Raw genomic sequence first — 5,888 nt, forward strand, 5'->3', positions numbered from 1 at the left:
ATGCAAATAGATTGGATGGGAAAGGAATGAACAGAGGATGGGAATTCATTTTGCCTGTAGTTGGGTGCAGAATGAGTAAAACCAAAATGCTGTGCTGAGACTGTCAGGCTTTCTTCTACGGTGGGGAGCTGCTACAGGATGCTGAGCAAGGAGGTGGCTTGTCGAGAGTGTTTTTTGGAAAGAAGAATCTTTAGCTGGTCCTCGTGGTAGCTTTAAAGAGGAAAAAAAAAAATCCTTTAAGGTTTTTGAACCAGAAGCATAGGCCTCTAGCCTAAATTCTGCCATTACTGCACAGGGTAACCTAGGGCGAAATGCTTCACTTTGCTACATCCGACTGTAGCTACATATTCAAAGAGAGTAATGAGGGTAGCAAATGGGTTTTATTGCAAGTGCTAACTTCCAATCCTCATCAGTGGATCACTGGAACACTATGCTTAGGATTCTGGGACACTGCCTAGCCTCAGAAGAGAGCAGCCATTAACTAGTAATGTCTGCTATGCATACATAGAGGAGGAGTATGGAAGACAGGCCACATATTTGCTACTGATGGTAAATCAGAGAGGCAATTTAAAGCTTAACAACCCCTGTTAACTCCCCCCTTCCTTCCCCGCCTCCCACTCCTCTAACATGACTATCGCTCTCTGCTGACTAGCTCTACATTTGTTCTACATGCTATCATTCCTACACCCCGGAATTAGAATTTTCACCATCATCTGTCTCACACAGTGTTCCTCCCCTAACTTGGCACTGTGTGTGGTCTGACCAGAAGCCATTTGGAAGCATGTGGCAGTGACCTCTTGCTCATTCCTTAACTTCCCACATCTGGACAATCAGCCAGTCCTGGAAAATGTGCCTGAGAAACAAGGTGAGGAAATCATTTATTTCCATGCAAATGTCCTCTTAATGGGTAATGAGGCAAACAGCAGCTGGATCTGCTGTGTAAGGCTGAAATGTCTCAAAATAGAACATGCCTCCAAGTTTTCCATGGGGCACCCGCATCAGCAATTCCGTAAGTAAGTCACCAAGGGGAAGCAACTTTCTCTCAGACATCCTTTGCCCAAAGCTAAGCACAGTTGTGCAAAAAGTAAAAGTGGGATGCAGAGATGGGGCTGTAGCCTGAGAAGGGGCAGGGAGAAGGAGGCCATTAAGAAAAAGGTAGTAAGCAGGATGCTGGCTTCCACTCTGACTACTCCTTCTCGAACATCTCTCTCCACACTAAACTACTACATGTGTCTTGTGCACTCTCTACTCCAGACCGTCGCACATAGTGCTCTCTTCCTCCAGGAGAGCTCCATGTTCTTGTACTGCAGCTAGCTCATGGTCATCCTTATGAGTGAGGATATCACTCCAGAAACTCCTTCAAGATTCCTCAAAGCCAGAGTAAGGGAATCCTATCTATTTCCTATTTACCTATGCGACATTCTGCCTAATTTTTAAAAACAAGTTTGTCTCTCATTAGTAAAAGCAAGGAAGGAGCTATGAATCAGAGATGGAGCATGGGGTCGGGCACTGTAAAGGTTAGTAATAGTGATACAAGGTGCAAGCAAGGTCCAGAAGTGAGAGGTCAGAAAAGGTGTTAACCTAAGGAGGCAACCAGAAGTCTGTTGTCCCTTGTGCTGGTCGCATAGTGTAGTGGATAGGTCGGTCACCATAGAAGCAGGCATAGATAAATAGCTATAATCCATACAGATCCTGATGGCTGAGATCAGAAGGGGATTCCAAAATCCATACCCCTGCCACTACTACACACTGCTCCCCTAAGCAATGTCTGATCGTCATAGCATGTCTCTTATTTCTAAACACACAGATTCTCTTGATGGGTTATTTTTTGGTCCCCACAATTGTTCTTTTGGCAGAGGTTTCAAATGTCTCATTCTAGGACAAAAATAAGGTAAGAAGTGGTAGGAGGAAAAATATTTTATGATATTTACAATAGGTGAGGTGGTTATTTTCCAAGAGCCATTCCATTTAAAAAAATCTTTCATAACTTCTTACAACATTCTCAATTCCACAAATATATATTTGGTGCCCTTATGCATCAGGAATTAACCTAGAAGGTACAGAGAAGAGTAGCATAGGTGTTTGCCTTCCTGTACAGTGAGACTGGTGCTTTACAAGCAGGGTGCTTCCCAAAGGAACATCAGAGCAGACTTTAAGAGCACAGGACTTGAATTCAAGGCAAGATCTTGGTTCTGGTCTTCTAGGCTCTAACAGTGACCAATCACTCACTCACTCTGTTATCTTGGGTTAGTTAAATAATGACCCTGTCTCTTAGACTCCTCATCAGAAAAATGTAAAATAATCATTTCTACCTGGTACGTCTGCCATTGGTATTAAATAAAACACACCTGGGAAAGAATTTTGTAAAAGCCTGAAGAACTGGGCACATTTCACTATTGCCTGGGGCAGCAGTTTACATTCTGTGAACATAGACTTTTACCACATAAAAATAGCCCAGTTCACTCCAACTGATGTGAATTAATGTGTATTGAAGACCTATGGAAGGAAAATTACAAAATGTGTGACCAAATCGTATCATAGCTGTATCAGGTATGCCCATTTTAAAGATAGAGAAATAGAGGATCCGAGAGGTAAGGTAACTTACCATAATCACACAAAAAAGAAATAGAGCTATTTTTTTTAGTAGGTCAGTAGGATTCTCCTATGCCATGCTGTCTCTCTCTCTTTTTGGAGGGGGGGTGGTGGTTAGGTGGGGGATGGGAAAACATATAAGTTTGTCTACTTGTTCAGCCCGTCCCCAGCCTCTGAATCAATGGCTCTCACTCAGTTCATCACAATGGACCTCCATCCTCCGGAACTGATGATATAGCTTTTCTCCTCATTTCACAATTCCATTATTCCGTCGGAAACCCACAAGGGACAAGCATATCAGCAATGAAAGGAGAGGCGTATAGAAGCCTGTTCCTTTATCAGCCTCTCCCATGCTTGTGACTTCAGGCAGCGGAGGAGGAATGGGAGCCGTAAGTAATGCTAATAGCATCATCCACGGAGCACCAGAGAACAGCTTCCACAGTCCAGGAAGGAATTGCGTTTGTGCCATCTGGGGTTTTGTTACCATCTCGGCTGTGAGATGTGATGCAGGGAAATCAGATGTGATGACTGAAGATGATGGAAACACACGTATGAATGTACTGGACCCAAATGATGTATGTACGGGTTGTGAAAAGAGTTGTGTGAGCCCCTAATAAACTGATTTTTAAAAATAAAATAAGATAAATTATTTTTTTAAAAAACACACCACTAATTCAGGTCAGAGCCACAACCTCCCAAAAGAGGCATAGGAGCAGGGAACAAGCTTCACCATACATTGCCTGTCAGAGACTTGACACGTTCTCACACAGAGAGGCCAATAAACCATGATGGAGGAGGGCCTGGCGCTTTTCAGCCAGGAGGTTAAAAGGACCCCGAGGGCACCCCCATTCCTGGTAGTGCACTTCCGTGAAGCTCAGGGGACTGGCTCTTTTTGAGGGCAAAGCTGGTAGAAAGGCAACTTTTTTGAAGCTGTCAGGAAGGAAACTAGAGGGAAGGGGGCAAAATGAACATTCCATCATGGAGTGGGTTTACTCAAGAAGAAGTTGACACTCTGCCACCAGAAGGAGGCCAAAGAGGTGGAGTGAGCAGAAGGAGTGTCGTAAATCTATGTATCTGATGACCAGATGGTGACAGGTAGGTCTGTCGCACTGTGGGATTCTTTCCTTCATTGTCCGCCAGTGGAGAGGTCAGCATGAGAGGCGCATCGCAGGAGCCAGACCTCCAGCTTCTGTACTCATTCGCAGGGAAATGCTCCACCAGTGACTTAACCTCACCGGGTCTGCTTCTGCTCTGTAATAGGGATCAAAATCATACAGACCTGATAGGATTGTTGCAAGAATTAATGGAGTTGACCTCTGAGTCCTTCTCAGATGCATATTGTCTTAGCAGACATGTGTTAAACACTTACCAGGGTCAGACATTCTTCTGGGCTCCAACAGTGAGCAATCACATCCAAGGTAGACAAGTCGCCACTCAAATAGACACCCACGAGCGAGCTTCAGCAAGTTCATGGACAAAGTCCAGTATCTTTTAAGTTCATGTCTCAATGAACTTTTTGAATCTCCTTTAGATACTTACAGACCAGGATAACACCTATGAGGGGAAATAGAAGGTAGTCTAAGAGAGTATCTTTGAAAAAAGACCAGGGACAGACAAGGAGGGCCCCTCGGAGGTCTGTTCTGCTGAATTAAGAGAAGACAGCCAAGCTGAGTTTGGAGACACCCAGGCAAAGGGGGTAACAAATGAGGCATGTTGGGGGCAGATGAAAGCATTGCTTGTCAGGCAGCAGAAAGAAGAGCCTGTGTGGTTTGGGGGAGGCGTGTGAGATCAAAGAGGTGGGCAGGGTCTGATCACACAAGGCCATGTGGACCACAGAGAGGAGTGCGGATTTTATTCTGAAACAAGTGGGAAGCCATTGAAGGTTTTAAGCAGGGTATGACTCTGTATAATTTACATTTTAAAGAAATCATCCCCTAGATTTATAAAATCCTCCCATACATGATCTTTCCTTTTTTGGTTTTTATGCCAAGGTCTCTGGAGCCCTGACAGAGTTCACAGTTACAAGACAGAAGGTGTCTGGGTCTCTGAATACTTATGTGGGTGCCCACCTGCTGAGCAGGGACATGAATGTGGGGTTGTTACGGAATGAAAAGTAAACTTTAAGTGATTAGAAAAGGGAAGGAAGGACACCAGTAACAGGAGAAGGTAAAAAAGAGCAGCATTTTTCTGGTTGTTCAGGTTAGGCAAGCCAAACCCACCTGCTGCTCCTCAGGATAGAACGGAGGCTGTCTGCTCTCACAGACATTGTCAGTCTCAGAACCCCAACACAGGGTCATGGGGAATGAGAACCAACTTGACAGTACCTAACAACAACAACAACAACAACATGAGTTGCAGTGGACTTGATGGCAGTGGGTTAGTTGGTTGGTTGTTAAATAAGGAATGTAAATGTTGGATCAGATAATTTGCAATTACGGAAGTATAAAAACCTTGAAGATAAACAAGCAGCCATCGAGCTCAGAAGCAACAAAGCCCACATGGAAGAAGCACCCCAGCCTGTGCGACCATGAGCTGTCAAAGGGATCAGGTATCAAGCATCAAAGAACAAAAAATCATATTATTGTAAATGAGGGTGAGTGCAGAGTGGAGACTCAAAGCCCATCGGTAGGCAACTGGACACCCCCTTACTGAAGGGTTGTGAGGAGGAGATGAGCCAGTCAGGGTGCAGGGTAGCAACGATGAAACATATAACTTTCCTCTAGTTCTTAAATGCTTCTTCCCCCTATTATCATGATCCCAATTCTACCTTAAAAATCTGGCTAGACCAGAGAATGTACATTGGTACAGATAGCAACTGGAAACAGAGAATCCAGGACAGATGAACCCTTCAGGACCAGTGGTGAGAGTGGCGATGTCTGGAGGGTGGAGGGAAGATGAGATAGAAGGGGGTAACCAACTACAAGGATCTACATATAACCCCATCCCTGGGGGAAAGACAACAGAAAAGTGGGTGAAGGGAGATGACAGATAGTGTAAGACATGACAAAATAATACTAATTTATAAATTATCAAGGGTCCATGAGAGAGGGGCCATCAGGAGGGAGGGGAAAAATAAGGAGCTGATATCAAGGGCTCAAGTAGAAAGCAACAAGACACTCATGAGAGCTTATTATGAAAAAGTTTTTACACATTGAAATCTCTTGGTGAGAAAAAGGCTTAGAAAGTTATTCTGAGGAATTGTTTCCTCCATCACATCGATGCACCCGCTCATTCTGTGAGGTGCCAAGGGCTGTCCCACGAGAATTTCAGTGGGGATCTGACCCCTCTGCCCTGCA

This window comes from Echinops telfairi, unplaced genomic scaffold (genome assembly GCF_000313985.2).
Source record: "Echinops telfairi isolate 266 unplaced genomic scaffold, ASM31398v2 ScPeMD7_7469;HRSCAF=8507_0, whole genome shotgun sequence".
NCBI classification, from domain to species: Eukaryota; Metazoa; Chordata; class Mammalia; order Afrosoricida; family Tenrecidae; genus Echinops; species Echinops telfairi.